The 15933-nt window shown below is 49.4% G+C and overlaps 1 protein-coding gene across 3 annotated transcripts in view; it reads right to left on the bottom strand.

Annotated features, from left to right (window-relative positions):
* LOC103011768 (putative protein FAM90A7) overlaps nucleotides 1–2765 on the bottom strand; it is a 76799-nt gene extending 74034 nt beyond the window's left edge. For all 3 annotated transcript variants that reach the window (XR_009007628.1, XM_007167484.2, XM_057543672.1), the window contains exon 1: nucleotides 2520–2765. The gene's annotated coding sequence lies outside the window, so the exon portion shown is untranslated. The remainder of the gene's footprint in view (nucleotides 1–2519) is intronic.
* Between the last annotated feature and the right edge of the window lie 13168 nt (nucleotides 2766–15933).

The raw sequence follows: 15933 nt of genomic DNA, 5'->3' as shown, positions 1-15933 counted from the left end.
GACTTGAATGGACTGTTCTCCAGACAAGGCATACAAATGGTCAGCAAGCACATGAAGAGATGTCAAACATCAGTAGTCATGATGGAAATGCAAATTAAAACCACAACTTTTCACACACACTAGAATGGTTATATTAAAAATAAATAAAAATAACAAATGTTGGCAACAATGTAGAGAAATTGGAACCCTTAAACTTTACTTGTGGAAATGTAAAATGGTGCAATCTATGTGTGCTAAATTTTGGCATTTTCTCAAAAATATAAAAATGTAATTATCATATGTTTCAACAACTCCACTCCTAGATATATACCCAAAGAATTGAAAACAGGTGTTCAAATAAAAACTTGTACACCAATATTCATAGCAGCATTATTCACAATAGCCCAAGGTAAAAACAATTAAAATGTCCACCAATGGGTGAATGGATAAGCAAAATAGGGTAGATCCATAAGATGCATTATTCTGCCATATAAAGGAATAAAGTAAAATGGTGCAAGCAGCTGTGGAAAACAGTAGGGGGGCTCCTCAAAAACTTAAACATAGAATTAACGTAGAATCCCTCAATTCCACCCCAGGGTATACACCCAAAATATTTAAAAGCAAGGACAGGAACAGATATTTGTACCCCATATTCATAGCAGCATTATTCACAGTAGCCAAGAGGTGGAAGCAACTGGAGTGTCCTTCAGAAGATGAATGGATAAACATAATGTAGTATATACACAATGGAATGCAATTCAACCTTTAAAACTAAGGTAATTCTCACACAGGCTACAATGTGGATAAACCTTGAAGTCATTATGCTAAGTGAAACAAGCCAGACACAAAAGGACAGACATTCTATGAGTCCACTAGTATGAGATATCCAGATAAGTCAAATTCAAAGACAAAAAGCAGAATAAGGTTGCCAGGGGTTGAGGGGAATAAGTGTTTAATGGCTACAATTTCACTTGGGGAAAATGAAAAAGTTCTGGAGATGGATGGTAAGGATATTTTTACAACAATGTGAATGAATGTAGTGCTATAGAAGTGTATCCTTAAAATTGTTTAAATGATAAATGTTACATTTTTTAATCACAATGAAAAAAAAAAAGATACATGTTACAGCATGGAAAAACACTGAAAACATCCTAAGTGAAAGAAGCCATACAGAAAAAGTCACACAGATCATACTCATCTTGTACACTTCAAATTCATGAAGGTTTTTAAAACGAGGGAAAGCCCCGGTGATGGTTCCAGAAAAAGAAAACCGGATTAGAATGGAAAAAGACATTTCCACAAAGGTGGGGCAGCTGCTGAAAGTTGAAGTGGTCCTGTGGATAGGATTATAATGTGGAAACCATAATTATTCCTCATTTTGGGGCTATGTGCTGGTTCCCTGGGAGAGTGGCCCTGTTTTGGGTAAAACACACTGCGCTTGGTGTGAACGTAGAAAACTTTGTACTGCTATTTAAAGTTTAAACATTTGAAATTTACTAGAAAATAAATTACTTTTCAATACAACCATGTCAGTAACATGCCAGAAAATCAGAGATGACATCAAACATTGCTATAGAGGCCAAGACTTACCCAGGCCAAATTCAACCAAAGTGGTGATGCTAATCGCCCTTGTAGGGGTCCCCATGGTATTAAGAGGCACCGTGGTAAGATTATATTAGTAGCCACTATGTCTTGGGTGCTGTGGATGACCTGGATATAGTTGGAACAGTAGGATTTCTGAATTCTAGCTTTCTACATGAAACCACCAAAAGACTGTCAGAACTAAAAAATGAGTTCAACAAAACTGCAGGATCATTTGTGATTCTGTACATTAATAATGAACTATCAGAAAGAGAAATTAAGAAAACAACTCCATTTACAATCGCACCCAAGAAAAAACCAGCAGTAAATTTAACCAAGGACTTGAAAGACCTGCACACTGAAAACTGTAAAGACATTGATGAAAGAAACTGAACAGACCCAAAAAAATGGAAAGATATCCCACGCTCATGGGTGAAAATATTGTTAAAATGTCCATTCTACCCAAAGCAACCTACACATTCACGCAGTCACTACCAAAATTTCAATGACATTTTTCACAGAAACAAAAAACAATTTGTCTGGAGCCACAAAGGACGCAGAAGAGCCAAAGCGACACTGAGAAAGGAAAACAGGCTGGAGGCATCGCCCTCCCTGACTTCAATCTACATTATGAAGCTAAAGGCACCAAAAAAGTGTGGAATTGGCACAGAAACAGGCACACAGACCAGAGAGCCCAGAAAGAAACCTACAGGTACGTGGTCAGTTAATTCACAAAAAAAGGAGCCGAGAACATACACCAGGGAAAGGACAGTTCCCTCAGTAAACGGTGCCGGGGAAAATGGACGACACACGCCAAGGAACAACACCGGCTAAAAACTGACTAAAAACCCACAACTTTCCACAACAAGCCATTCCAGTCCTGGGTCCTGTGAAGACAGACACCCCTCAGGAGTCGGCCGCACACAGGAACCTTCTCCCCTCTTCTCACTTTTCCTCACCTTTTCCGTCAGCCGCGCCACCTCCCGGCCGGTCCTGAGGAGACGGGGCTCCCGTCAGCGTGAACTGGACTCCACAACGTCCCAAAGCCGAAGCCTCAGCAACTCCTGAGGAGACCTGGCTCCCGTTAGCGTGGACTCGACCCTGTGTTGTCCTGAAGCCCCCGCGTTGTCAGCATGGACTCAGCCCCATGTGTTCCAGAAGCCAAAGCCCCAGCGAGTCCTGAGGAGACCAGGCTCGCCGTCAGCTGCCAGGAGAAGCCAAGGCCGCGGGCCGAGCACGCATTCCCAAAGGGGATCAGAGAGGCGGGCTCTGCGTTCCCTGCCAGCCAATGGGAAAGCGCAGACCAAGCCGCCCTCACAGTTTAGTGGAGACCCCACCCCCTGAGGGCGGTTCTGCTAGATCCATTAAACTGGAAATTCAAACTGAAATAGAGGCAGTATCCCATAACTTCTCCAAAATACTTAAGGAACAATTAACTTGAAACAGTATGGAATGAAGTGAAGGTAGACACAAACTTTAAAACTTACACCAAAGTCACTGAAATTTATTAACAGACAGTTAAAACGCGAAACTATGGAAATTACAGAGATAAACATAGAAAATCTACATGACCTTGGGTTTGGTCTGTAGATAATAAGCTTTGAGTTTTAACACACAAAAAGCCAATCCACAAAAGGAAAAAGTAATATTGTGGACTTTATAAAATTAAAGATTTCTACTCTGAAAGACCTTATTCAGAAAATCAAAAGACAAGCCACAAACTGGGAGAAAAATATTTGCAAAACTTGTATCTGATAAAGGATTTGGACTCAAAATAGACAAAGACCTCTAAAACAACCCCATTAAAAAAAAAAAACAAACAAACAGGTAAGGATCTGAACAGACACCCAGCCGGAAAAGATATATAGTAAAAATCATTTTATAAATGCTCAACATTATATACCTTTAGGGAATTACAAATTAAAATCATGAGATAGCACACCTATTAGGACTGCTAAATTCAAAATATGACAATACCCACTGCTAGAGGGTGAGGAACAACAGGAACTCTCCCTCCTTGCTAGTGGGATGCATGTACAGCCACTTTGTAAGACAGTTTGGCAGTTTTTTCCAAAGGTAAACAAGTCTCACATTGGGATCCAACAATCACGCTCCCAGTATTTAGGCAACTGCTTTGAAAATCTATGTCCAAATGCAAACAAAGATGCCATTATGCACAGCACCTCTACTCATAATGGCTAAAAACTTGAAGAAATCAGAATGTCCTTCAATAGATGAATGCATAAGCAAATTGGGGTACATCCATGTCAAGGCGAGTAGAATATGCCACCCCAAAATATGCCTATCTGGCATAAGGATTATTTCAGTCTGCTAAAAACAAACAAACAAAAATAAAAAACTCTTAGAAAACTGAGTAGAGAAGGACATTTACAATAGAGAAATCTCCATTTATAAGGTCATGTCCCTCTTTGCACCAGAAATAGAAGGATAATTAAATCTCAAGTAACTCGTATCAATGGAGAAGTCCTGACTTAAATCTGCAAACAATCATACCCTTGTTTACTGTGCTTTGCATGATAACCTGCCATAACTGGCTTCCCCCCTTCCCCAACTTCATTCTTCTGTTTTTAGCTGAAGTAGGTATTTAAGGTGATGGCTTTGGTCATTTCAGGGAGTGACAGTTTTCCTTGGTATCCCCCCTGTATACAGCAGGTATACGTGTTATTAAACTTCTGTTTTTCTCCTGGTAATCTGTCTTTTATTATGGGGGTGGGGTGTCTCAACCAAGAACCTAGAAGGGTAGAGGGAAAATTGTTTTTCTTCCCACGCACATGCAATGGAATACTACTGAACAGTAGAAAGGAATGAACCAACAACCTGTGGAAAGACATGGATAAATCTTCAGTATATATTGCTAAGTGAAAGAACCCAGTCTGAGGAGGCTGCACACAGTATGACCCCATTTATGACATTCTAAGAAAGGCAAAGCTACGCTACATAAATGATAAGCAGATCATGGGGTGGGGGGTTTGAAGTATTCCACGTGATACTTTAGGATGGATACCTGTCACTATGCATTTGTATAGCCCAAGGGGTAAATCATAGTCTATTCAATTTAGTTATTTAGAATGTAGGAGTGTCACAGGATGGAATACATAATGCAACAGAATCTAACTATTGGAAATGTATTGAAAAAACTCACTGTAGAGGATGGGGTAAAAGGTGCTGACCTAAGTTAACTTTGGAAATGAATGGAATCTGTAGACTAAAGGCAAAATGGACCATATGTAAACAGAGGACTTTATTTTATGAAGTTCTTTCCAGGTTGTAGTAGCTAACAATTCTGAAACCACTGTACATGTAATTTGAAAAGGAGAAATTGAGGCAGGAGATAGATAGGCTCCAGGCTAGACATTTACAACTGGCCTCCTGTTCACACTTCCTGGGGTGAGAAGAAGATGGGCTCCAGGCCGGACATTAATTACCAGCCCCCGGTTTACATCTCCTGAGACAAGAAACAAACAGGCTCCGGACTACATATTTATGACCGGACTCCTGTCTATATTTCGAGATCTGCACTTCGATATAAGAAACAACAACAGAGGACTTCCCTGGTGGTGCGGTGGTTAAGAATCCGCTTGCCAATGCAGGGGACACGGGTTCGAGCCCTGGTCCGGGAAGATCCCACATGCTGCGGAGCAACAAAGCCTGTGCACCACAGCTACTGAGCCTATGCTCTAGAGCCTGCAAGCCACAACTACTGAGCCCGTGTGCCACAACTACTGAAGCCCACGCACCTAGAGCCCATGCTTCACAACAAGAGAAGCCACTGCAATGAGAAGCCCACGCACCACAACGAAGAGTAGCCCCCACTTGCTGCAACTAGAAAAAACCCGTGCACAGCACCGAAGACCCAATGCAGCCAAAAATAAATAAATAAATAAATAAATTTTAAAAAAAGAAACAACAATAGGAATAGGGTAGATAACCGGACATCGGACACTTTTATGGCAGGGACAGAGAGGGGCTAAACCCTGTTAAAAGATCAAGAGGTCCTACATTTCCCATCCTTGGGGCAAGGGAAACATTGCGCATACCCAGAAATGCTCTTTGGGGGTCAAAAAGGAGGGGGCAACACCCCATAATATGTGATGCTAAGGCCGTCCCATAGGCCTCTGGGCTGTAATCCATCTTGGAAAAAAGTTGGGCATGCATGTTAGGGACGGTCCTAGGGCAGGTTAGGTGTGGAAAAAGAAACCAGATAATTGGCCAAAGGTAAACAAAGACCCAGAAGAACTGCCCTGTATAAATGACTTAATCGCCTCTTTACTGCGCTCCTCCTCATTAGGGAGGCTGGCCGCACCCTTTCTCTCCGGCTGTGCATCTCTGCCTTGCTTCTATCTTAACAAAACAAACTGTTTCTCTGTGTGCTCTCCCATATGTTGTTGTGCTATGTCTCATAATAAAATTTGTACCTGTTTTTACAGTTTTTGCCTCCATGAGAAATGCATTTTCACTGGGGGCAAGACCGAGGGGGTGTGGTGACTAGGGTTCCTGGTCTTCATCCAGGCTACCCAGATTCAATTCCTGGGCAGAGAATTAAGATCTCGCTTCACACCACCACTCACCGCTGCCTCACTGAGATCAAAATGAATTGATAAATGGCAGATGGTGGGAGCCAGACTCCTCACTGTGGGAGTGGGAATTTACAGATAAGCAAAGCAATGAGAGAATGAAGCTGATCCCCTGACAGCCACTCCTTTCTGGCTCTGAGTTGCTTCCAACAGGACCGCAGTCACCTGCTTGTAGTCTGCTGTGACCCATCTGCCATTTCCTCTTCCTCCCCGCCGTGATTCCAGTGACATTTCCAGCCTGGACCCCTCTCCCAGGCCAGACGTATCTGTCCAGCCACTGCATCCCCATCTCACCCTGGGGGCTAACAGGCCCCTCAGAGGACTGTGATCCCGCTACTCCCCAAACCCCAGGAGGCAGGCCCACCTTCCCTGGTTGCTGAGCCCAGACACCTGGTGTAACCGAGCAGGACCCTATGGGGCCTTCCCAGGACAGACCCCTCCCCCCATATCCTCTGCTGTAGCTCCTTTCTGAAGTACCTAGATAACAGTATCTGATGCACATTTCCTGAGTTGTTTTACGGATGCTGAAACCACCACCAAATGGAAGAAATTAACTACTTGATGATCATCAACAGAGCTACTGGTGCGTAATAATTTGTAATGTTAACTGCCCTGTTACCTCCCCATCAACCAGAGAATTGGGCACCAGCTGATCACATACCCTGTGACCACCCTCCCTCACCTGACCTTTAAAATTGCTTTGCTGAAACCCTGCAGGGAGTTTGGCACAAGCCACCTGTCCTCCTTGTATTGACACTTTTACAATTAAAGCTTCGCTTTTCTTCACCACAACTTGGTGTCAGTAGACTGGCTTTACTGCACTCTGACACATGGACCCAAGTTTGGTTCGGTAACGCTGGAGCCTCCCAGGCTCCCACTTCCTTGTGCCCCAGTAACTGTCAGCTCCTCCTCCAGAGTCTATGGCCAGTTCCCACGCTAATTCCCCTCTACACCGACAGCCCTGGCCCAAGCCCGATCTTGTGCCTGGTTCCTCCGTCAGGCCCTGACAAAGCTCCCTACCCTCACCGTGCACCTCACATCCCACCCCAAACTGGTCTTTCTGAAGCATAAACAAGACCGTGACTCTCTCCCACCTGTAATCCCCCAAATGTTTCCCCACTTTGCTGGGGTGTCTGGTGGGACAGACATGTGCCAAGGCTCTGAGAGTCCCGGCATCCCCACTAGGCTGCTGGCTCCTGGGTCCCCTGGCACTGAGCACCTCAGCAGGCCAGGCGACATGGCACAAAACCCCAGAACTGCTCACCTCAGGATGGGGCTGGCACTGCCGCTGCCTGATCAAAGAGAGCAGAGAAGGGTTCCCCAGCTGGACACAAACTCTGCACAAGTGGCCTTTTCCTGAGCCATCAGATGATCCCCGTGTGACTTGAGGGAAGGAGGGACCAAGGCACATATTAGTTCCTAAGCAAGATAGTGTGGACTCAGTCGTGTCCCCCAAAATTCACATGCTAAATCCCTAACTCCCAGGACCCCAGAATGTGGCTGTATTTGGAGATGGAGTTTTTAAAGAGGTGATCAAGGTAAAATGCAGTCACTAGGGTGGATCCTAATTCAATAGGACTGATGTCCTACAAGAAGAGATTAGGACACAGATAGGCACAGGGGGAGACCATGTGAGGACACGGAGAGAAGATGGCTGTCTACACGCCAAGGAGAGAGGCCTCAGGAGAAGCCAGCCTGCAGACATCTTGATCTCACACAGCATCCAGGACTGGGAGATGTCTGTTGTTTAAGCTGCCCTGTCTGTGGTATTTGTAATAGCAGCCCCTGAGCAGACTCACACACAGGGGAATTCAAGGCTCAAAGTGGACAGAGCCCACTCTCTATTCCCCCATACGTGAGTTACAGGAGCCTCAGGAACTAAGGACGAGGTCCCCGAGGAGATGGACAAGATACAAGACCTTAGGCATAACACGACTGCATTCACGTTAAATGTGCCTGAACTACATTCACATGAGATGGTTTTGTCCTGTATGTACACCCACATCAGCACCTTCAGTCTGACCTGCAGACCTTTGGCTTCATCACCTCCACTGAGAGCATTAGTTTCACCTGCTGTAAACCACCTCCTATAGGATTTCCAGAACCACAAAACATCGAAGAGCTCATGCTGATGTGTAATCACATTTCGCAGGCCCCAGAGACTATGTGCTGGTGTCCGGGCAACCCTCACAGCAGAGCCGCCCAGCTGCCCTCCAGAACCCATTTCCCTTTTTCCTGTTCACAGCTACCCTGCACCTTGCAGCTGGGGCACAGTGTCTCATGTTTCCAAGGGGAAGCAGTGGAGGTGGTGAGGCCCTTGGCCAGCCTGCATCCTTGGACAGAGGGCTTGGTGCCCACGTGGTCACCCCACCCTGCTAGTTGGAGCCCTTACCTGGAAGCAGGGAGGAGAAACAAGGTAGACAGAGCCTGGGCCCCTACACCCACCTGCCCTGGACTCTCACATGAAGGGGACAGAGACATCTTGAGCTTCAGCCCATTTTTGGGGGGACACTTTGTTCCAGTAACAAACCTTTGCCCTAAAAGCCAAGGTGTTTTACAAACCCCTCCCCCACTATAACAGAAAGTAAGGCTTAATCTCATCACACTTTTTTCAAACCACAGCTCATGTTGAGACCACCACTCAGGTGATGGTGCTTCAGAGCAGCCCCTTTAAAAGATCCCTGCAGTTCAGTTCCCCCAGCCCTGCCTTCAGTTTAAGGGAGAAGTTTCCTTGACAACCTTGACAAACCTGCTCGGTTTCCTTGACAACCAAGCTTCACAATCTCCCAAACTCTTCTCCTTCAAACATTCCTACTCTAGGCTTGATGAGCCTAAAGTGACAGTGCTGTCATCACGTGTCAGAAAGTGATTCCTCCAAGCCCGTAATTATTGGTTACATGATGCTATTGATGATGAAGTCCCAGAAGAGCCAGCTTTGCAAGGTAAACACTTTTGTACTTAACACTGTGTCCCTTTCAACAGACAGGATGGAGTGGCTGTTTTCATGGGTCCCATAGTGGAAGAGTTCACCTTCTGATGAAGCCAGGCCTTGATCCTTTCCAGGTGATTCCAGGGTCCTAATTTTCCCCAGACCCCCACCCACATGGCTGCTGTCTGTGCCAGTCTATATGGGACCTTGGTAATCTAAAATGAGGGTTATTTTATACACAGATAATGGGTTGAATGGTGACCCCAAAAGATGTGTCCCTCCAGAACATGTGAACAGGACCATATCTGGGAAAAGGGTCTTTGTAGATGTAGTTAAGGATCTCGAGGTGAGGTCATCTTGGGTCAGGGTGACCCTCAATCCAATGGTAGCATCCTTATAAAAGACAAAAGAGGAGAGACACAGACACAGAGGAGAAGCCACGTGAAGATGGAGGCAGAGATGGGAGGGATGCAGCTGCAAGCCTGGGGACGCCTGGAGCTCCCAGAAGCTGGAAAAGGCAGGAACAACCCTATTCTGGAGCCTCTGGAGGGACTTCAGTCCTGCGACACCTTGATCTCAGATGTCTGGTCTCCAGGACTGGGGGAGGATGAATTCCTGTTTTAAACCACCCAGCTTGTGGTCATTTGTTAGAGAAGCCACAGAACAGTCACACAGACCCTGCTCTGTAGGATCCTGGAAGTGTGGGTCTCACTAAAGACAGAGACTGGATTACGGAACCCTTAGAGGCAGGATTGGCCCCCAGAAATCCTAAAGCAGTGGCTGGACACCAGAATGTTGGAAACCCATCCTAAGGGTGCCGGTTGCACACGGCCTCCCCAGGTTCTTACACTTGTACTTGTGGGGGGTAAGTATTTCCATCCTGATTCAGGACCTTTGACGTCACCATTCATGTTGCTAATTAAGAACCCGCCAGTTCCACAGATGAAACCCAATCAGGACACTTGCTACACTGATGAACAATTCTAAAGATGGTCAGAGGTGGGGAATTGTCTCACATACAGCCAGCAGCCCCCTTGACCCCCGCAAGGAGAGTCCTCATTGGAGAGCTGGTGGACCGTGAGGAGGCGTCTCTGAGTAAATGTTACCCCAGGCCAGCTGCTCCTGAACCTTACCCACCCTTCCCAGGTAAAACACCTAAATATGTGCAAAGACTTTAAAGGCTGGAGGAAAGGGCTTGGAACCACACCAGCAACAGCATGCAGGCCGAGATGGTGCCTGCAGGCCAGGCAGGATGGTCCTGGCCCCAGGCACTCTTCTGGAAGCTTCCCGTTTCCCTACCTAAGTTACCCCTCCTCTCCTGGCTCCCGCTGCCTTTTTTCTTGCTTCCTTACCTCTGCCCCGGCAGAACTTCCAACGGCAGGTGTAGGCGATGTATCCTCTTCCTTAGCAGGTAGCAGCCTGGCAACTCCTGCAGAAAGTCCAGCAGAGCCCCACTCAGTCTGGGCCACCCACAAAGCCGTGGTCCCTCACTCCCTCCCACCAGCCCAGCCCCGTGGCTGCTGATGGGGCAGAGAGTATGGCCTCAGACACAGCTGCAGGTGCTCTTGCTGCCTGCAGGGTGTATTTATACAGACCTCAACCTAGGGCTGGCCGGCCGGGTCAGACTGCCCAGGTCAGCCAATCCTCACCCATCAGGGGCTCATAGTTGCAGAAAATGGGCCTTGCTGCATCGGCCAGGTCCAAGGAACAGGTGTGGCGTCCTGAGGGTCAGGATAGACATGAGGCTGCAGCTCTGGCTTGTTTTCTAATCATTTTATCTGGCCCACGAGTGGGAGATAATTTCAAGAAGACCCTCTCTTACTGAGAAGAACCCAGGAGTCAGGGAGAGGAGGGGTGGTGGGTGGAGACAGGAGCCCAGTTCCCCAGGTGCAGCGGAAGCCTCTGGAAGACCCGGTGGAGGGAGGCCACACAGAGTGAAGCCCAGGGTCACAGACCTGTCCAGGAGCTGCTGTTTGTTAGCTCAGGTCCTGCTCTGAGGTGCTCAGGGTCAGCTCTGTCCAACAGGTGAGCTGGGGGTGCTCCACAATGAGGGCTATGTGAGGGTTTCTGTGCACCAAGCCCTGCCAGGGTGCCTGCCCAGATGAGGCCCATATCCTGGGAGGGACCTGACCACATGAGCCCCGTGGGCTGTTGGGTGCCTGCCCAGGTGAGCTCCATATCCTGGGAGGTGCCTGTCCATAAGAGCCCCGTGTGCTGGGAGGAGGCGAGTGTATGAGCGTCCTCTCTGTGCAACCGACATAGAGTTGCTTAGCGACTTCCCTGTGAGCAGTGCTGGGATGAAATGAGAACCAGGAGATGCTGCAGGCCCCCTGAATCCCTGCCTGGGCTCATCCAGAGTGATGAAGTCAGTAGGCGGGTGCTGGCCACTGTGCTGCGTGAGGGAGGCCCCATGGTTACCACTTGTTTCTTCCACCTGACACCACGGAGGCCTCCCCAGGACAGAGCAGACAGCCTGCCCCAGGCGGGCGGGAGCTCCTGGTGACACTGCAGGGGACATGAAAGGGAAGGACCAGGCAGGAGGCAGTGGGAACCCAGGCAGAGCCATGGGACTCGGGGCCCAAGGGGGCCTTTCTGGGTCTGAGCTGGGAGTGGATGAACAGGTGGTGAGTGTGATTCAGGAAAGGTACTCTGGTGACGTGAGACTGAACCTGCTTCAAGCCTTCCGGATGATCCCCAAAACAGGATAGTAAGACGGCTCCAGTTAAAAGAAGGTAAGTGAATCCGCCTAAGAGGAGGCTCTGTGAGCTGGTCGCCGGAGGGGGATGAAGGTAATGGATATGGAACCTGCTGGGAGTGGGCGGTCACCCTGGGCGGGCGGTGGGTGCAGACCCCACTCTGTGGCCGCACATCTGTGCTTCTGGCTGGGTTACTTGGCTTCTCAGAGCCTCAGCTTCCCAGTCCGCTTGTGGGGTGATGGTAGCATGGATTGGCTAGTAATTTTCTCAGAACAGGGTAGAAAGGGATCTAGTGGAAATTCCACAGAATACCGTCAGTATGGGAATCGCAGGCCCTGTTTCCCGCAGGTCTGTCTTCAGGATCAGGAGAGCAAATCCGAGCAGACTTGCAGCAGAGCCCGGGGATGGGCTCAGTTTGGTGGGTCCTCCTGTTTCCTGAATCTCGGAAGGAGCAGGCGCCAGTGGGCAGTGGCAGGTTCATCCCACACCCGGAAGCATCCTGACCTCAAGGCCCAGCAGCCCCTGAGCCCTGTGTCTGGGCCCCCAGGAGGCAGACGGGACATCCCAGCCTCCTCCTCAGCCCTCTTCCTGTCCAGAACATTTGAGATCCAGGCCATCATTAGGGAGAAGCAGGGATGGGGGCATCCCATGTGGGAAGAGGACATGGGGTAGCTTCTTGTGTACGTGGATGTCCACACCAGGGATGTGGGTCGGTGGGGCACTGGGAGGGGCAGACGGTGGGCCTGAGTAAGCAGGGCGGGGCCGGGGGTCCAAAGGAGGGGGCACGTCGAGCTTTGCCTGAGCCGGACCTCAGACTCCACTGGCCTTCCCTCTCCTGGTCACTGGGGAGGAGGAGCTGAGCAACATTGGTGGAATGACCACTCTCATCCCCAGGCCCTGCCAGCGTTGGCCCTTCAGGCTCTGGGTCGGGGAGCCTGAGGAGTGCAGGTCCAGCTGTGTGCACCAGGGAGGCCTGGAGGGGTCGGGCAGGCAGCTCTGGTGTGGTCATCAACTGTGCGGAAGCTTCCAAGCCTGTGTCCAGTAGGAGCTCTCACCTTGCACGTGGGTTTCAAGTCCATAGCACAGATCACCTTCTAGCCACTTGGTTTGTTTTCTAGACACAAAGCAAAGTCCTAATATTTACTGTGTCCCCTGCCTGTAAAAAGGCACATGCGATCTGGCACCAGGTGCTGCCTCTGGGTCCTTCCTGACTGGATGCCCGGCAGCCAGTGTCACCACGTCAAACTGTCAGGTGGTATCAGGCTTGGGGGGACAAGAGCACACGGTCCAGGCCCATGAGGGGCCGTGCTGTCCACGGAGCCGGTGCTGTGGCTGTAGGTGTTCCCTCCACCCACCCCACGGGCAGAGACCACTGTCTCCTTACAGATTGCTACCAAGTTAAGTCGTATGGACCCTGCTCGGGCCCTAGCTTGGCCGAGGCTCTCTGCCTGGCTGGGGAAGATTTCCTTTTTCCATTCGGGTTCAAGTAGGTGAATAACGAAACCAAAGCTGACACCGACACAGCACAGGCTTTATTCAGTGGCCAAAGAATGGAGAAGTGGGAGCTAAGTTCACAGATTAACTTCGCGCCCACCTGGAGAGAGTGGTTTAAGTTTAAAGAGTAAAAACAGAGGGAGGAGGAGGGAGGCTAATGGTGGGGAGGCATATGCGTTTGTCTACTGGGGACGGTGCAGGGCTTTTTCCAAGGGAGTGGGGTATCACTTCCTTTTTACCCTTTTTTGGTCCTTCATGTCCAGTTATGGCCACGGGTAGATGTGTCACTTAACATGCTAATATGGTAAATTCAGCATATAATGAGACTCAGGGTCTGTTGGAGGTCAGATTCATTGCCATCTTGGTCCCAGCTGGTTCCATTTGATTTTTTTGTTTGTAGCTTCCTTTCTTATCTCTGGACCCTTTAACTTAAAGACTTCTGTTAACTCCTGCTGAAGGTGGGGAGTGGACAGCCCTATTAAAGGTGGGTTCATGGGTTTTGAGTGGGGCCTGGAGCAGCTCTGACAACAAGAGGAGGAGGCTGAGATGGGCAGTCGGTCTGACACCTGCACTGGGGCCTGTGGTCGGCACGTGGAGGCAGTCAGCAGGGGGCTTGTGTCAGGGAAGGTTCTCAGTGTTTACAAGGAAGATGTGAACGTGGGTCCAGATGCAGAGCTGCCTGCAGACGCTGCTACAGAAACCCTTGATTCTTTCCTAAGGATATTGGAGGTGGGGGGCATTCAGGCAACAGGGCAAACAGCTTGTCCTGGAGGCTCTTGTGGGGAAGTGGGGGCATAGCAACAGGGGCTCAGCCTGCAAAACCCCAGAACCCCTCCCAGAACAGCTCCAGAACTGCTCCTGGAATGGCAAGAAGTGGGTCTTTCCACCTACTAGACGTGGAGGGAAGGGGTGGGGTCTGCAAGGCCACCCTCACCTTCAGGAACTTGCTGGGAGGCTCACAGGACTCAGCACATGCTTGTGTGCTCACAGCCGAGATGGGTCACAGTGCGCAGGGGATGCACGGGTGGGAGGGTCCCTGCTCCAGTCACCTCATGACCCTTCATGCCCCCTCCTTCCCTCGAGGGTCTCTAGGGTGTCTCTTCCCCCAGTGACAAAGGGCAGAACCATGACAGTTACCCCTGTCCCCGTCCCCCCAGGGAAGCTCATTAGAGACTTGGCACCCGGCTGGAACCCGCCACCCCTCGGCCCTGCCCCAGCCTTGGGATGGTTTCTCACCTACAGGCCTGCCCTGGGAAAGCGTTTTCACATTGTGTGAGAGTCCAGTGTGGCTGTCCTGTGTGTCCCTGGAGGCTCAGGAAGCCACAGAGTTGGGGCACCTCTAGCACTTGGTGTCCCAGGTCATTTCACAGATCCAGAGACTGGGCTGAGCATTGGAGGGAACTGGCCCCTTCCTGATCCACAGGGCTAGGATACCCCATATGCAGGAGGGCCCTGGACTCAGCTTAACTACCACCTGGGGTCTCCTACACCTCCCCTGGTAGAGGCGCCCTGCAGATTCCAGGGCCTGGAGACCATCCCCACTTTTGACCCCAATTGAGGGGTTGGGGGCCCTGAGACCACCCCAGGTTCTTTTTTTTTGGAGGCTCCCAGGACTCACTGAAACTTTATACTCAGTGTCAGAGTTTGTTATGGTAAATGGATGTAGATACAATCAGCTGAGGGCAGAGGTCAGGAGTAGAGTTGGGGGTCCATGAGGTGTGGCTGCCCATGGAAGTGCACCTTAGCCCTGGGGTACAGGTTTTCATTGGGGTCCATCTCATCGATGTGGGGGACACAGTATGGCCGAACTTCAACTCAACGACCATGACAACATGCCACAACCCCGGGGGTCCCAACAGCAGAGATTTCTCTCTCGCAGCTCTGGATGCTGGAAATACAAAATGAAGGTGTGGTTGGTTCCTTCTGGAACCTCAGGGAATATGCCCCGGCCTCTCCCAGCTTCTCTAGTTTCCAGAAATCCTTGGCGCCCCTGGACTTGGGGCTGCATCACCCCCACCTCTGCCTCCATGGTCATGTGGCTTCTCCTCTATGTCTGTGTCCAGATTTCCCTCTTCTTATAGGACACCAGCTGTTGGATTTAGGGCTCTCCCTAATCCAGCATGACCTCATCTTAACCATATATGCAGAGACCCTGTTTCAAAAATAAGGCCTGATTCTGGGGTCAGAATGGATATAAATTTGGGGGGATGCTATTGAACCCACAGCAGTAGGTGAGGTGTTGGAGGATGGAGGGAACGAGAAGTGCCCACCGAACTGACAGGGCATCGTGAGACCAAAAACCAAGTCAGGCAGCTCCATGTAATCAATGGATCCGTTTATTATTGGGTAGTTTACTCACAGGGTAGGATCAGGATATGGTGGACGACGATCAGAAGCATGTGCAGCTGCGCTCTGCATGGCCAAGGGGTCACCGGGACAATTTATGGTTAACATCGGGGGGTGCTTGGAAACAGGACGTGCATTCCTAAGTCAAGTTTCATGAATGGGTAACTGGTCACATGGGTCCCGGGAACACATCGCCAAAGGTCTTCATCGTTTGGGGATTAACAAAGCATAGAGGCCACCTGGCCCTAATGATTATTAAACAGCCTCTATTAACTAGAAAGGCCTTGAGGACAGAGAAGTGATTGACCACACA

This window comes from Balaenoptera acutorostrata, chromosome 3, assembly GCF_949987535.1.
Source record: "Balaenoptera acutorostrata chromosome 3, mBalAcu1.1, whole genome shotgun sequence".
In the NCBI taxonomy this organism is placed as follows: Eukaryota; Metazoa; Chordata; class Mammalia; order Artiodactyla; family Balaenopteridae; genus Balaenoptera; species Balaenoptera acutorostrata.
The sequence above is the reverse complement of the archived record's forward strand: the minus strand, read 5'-3'. Positions and strand labels throughout refer to the sequence as shown.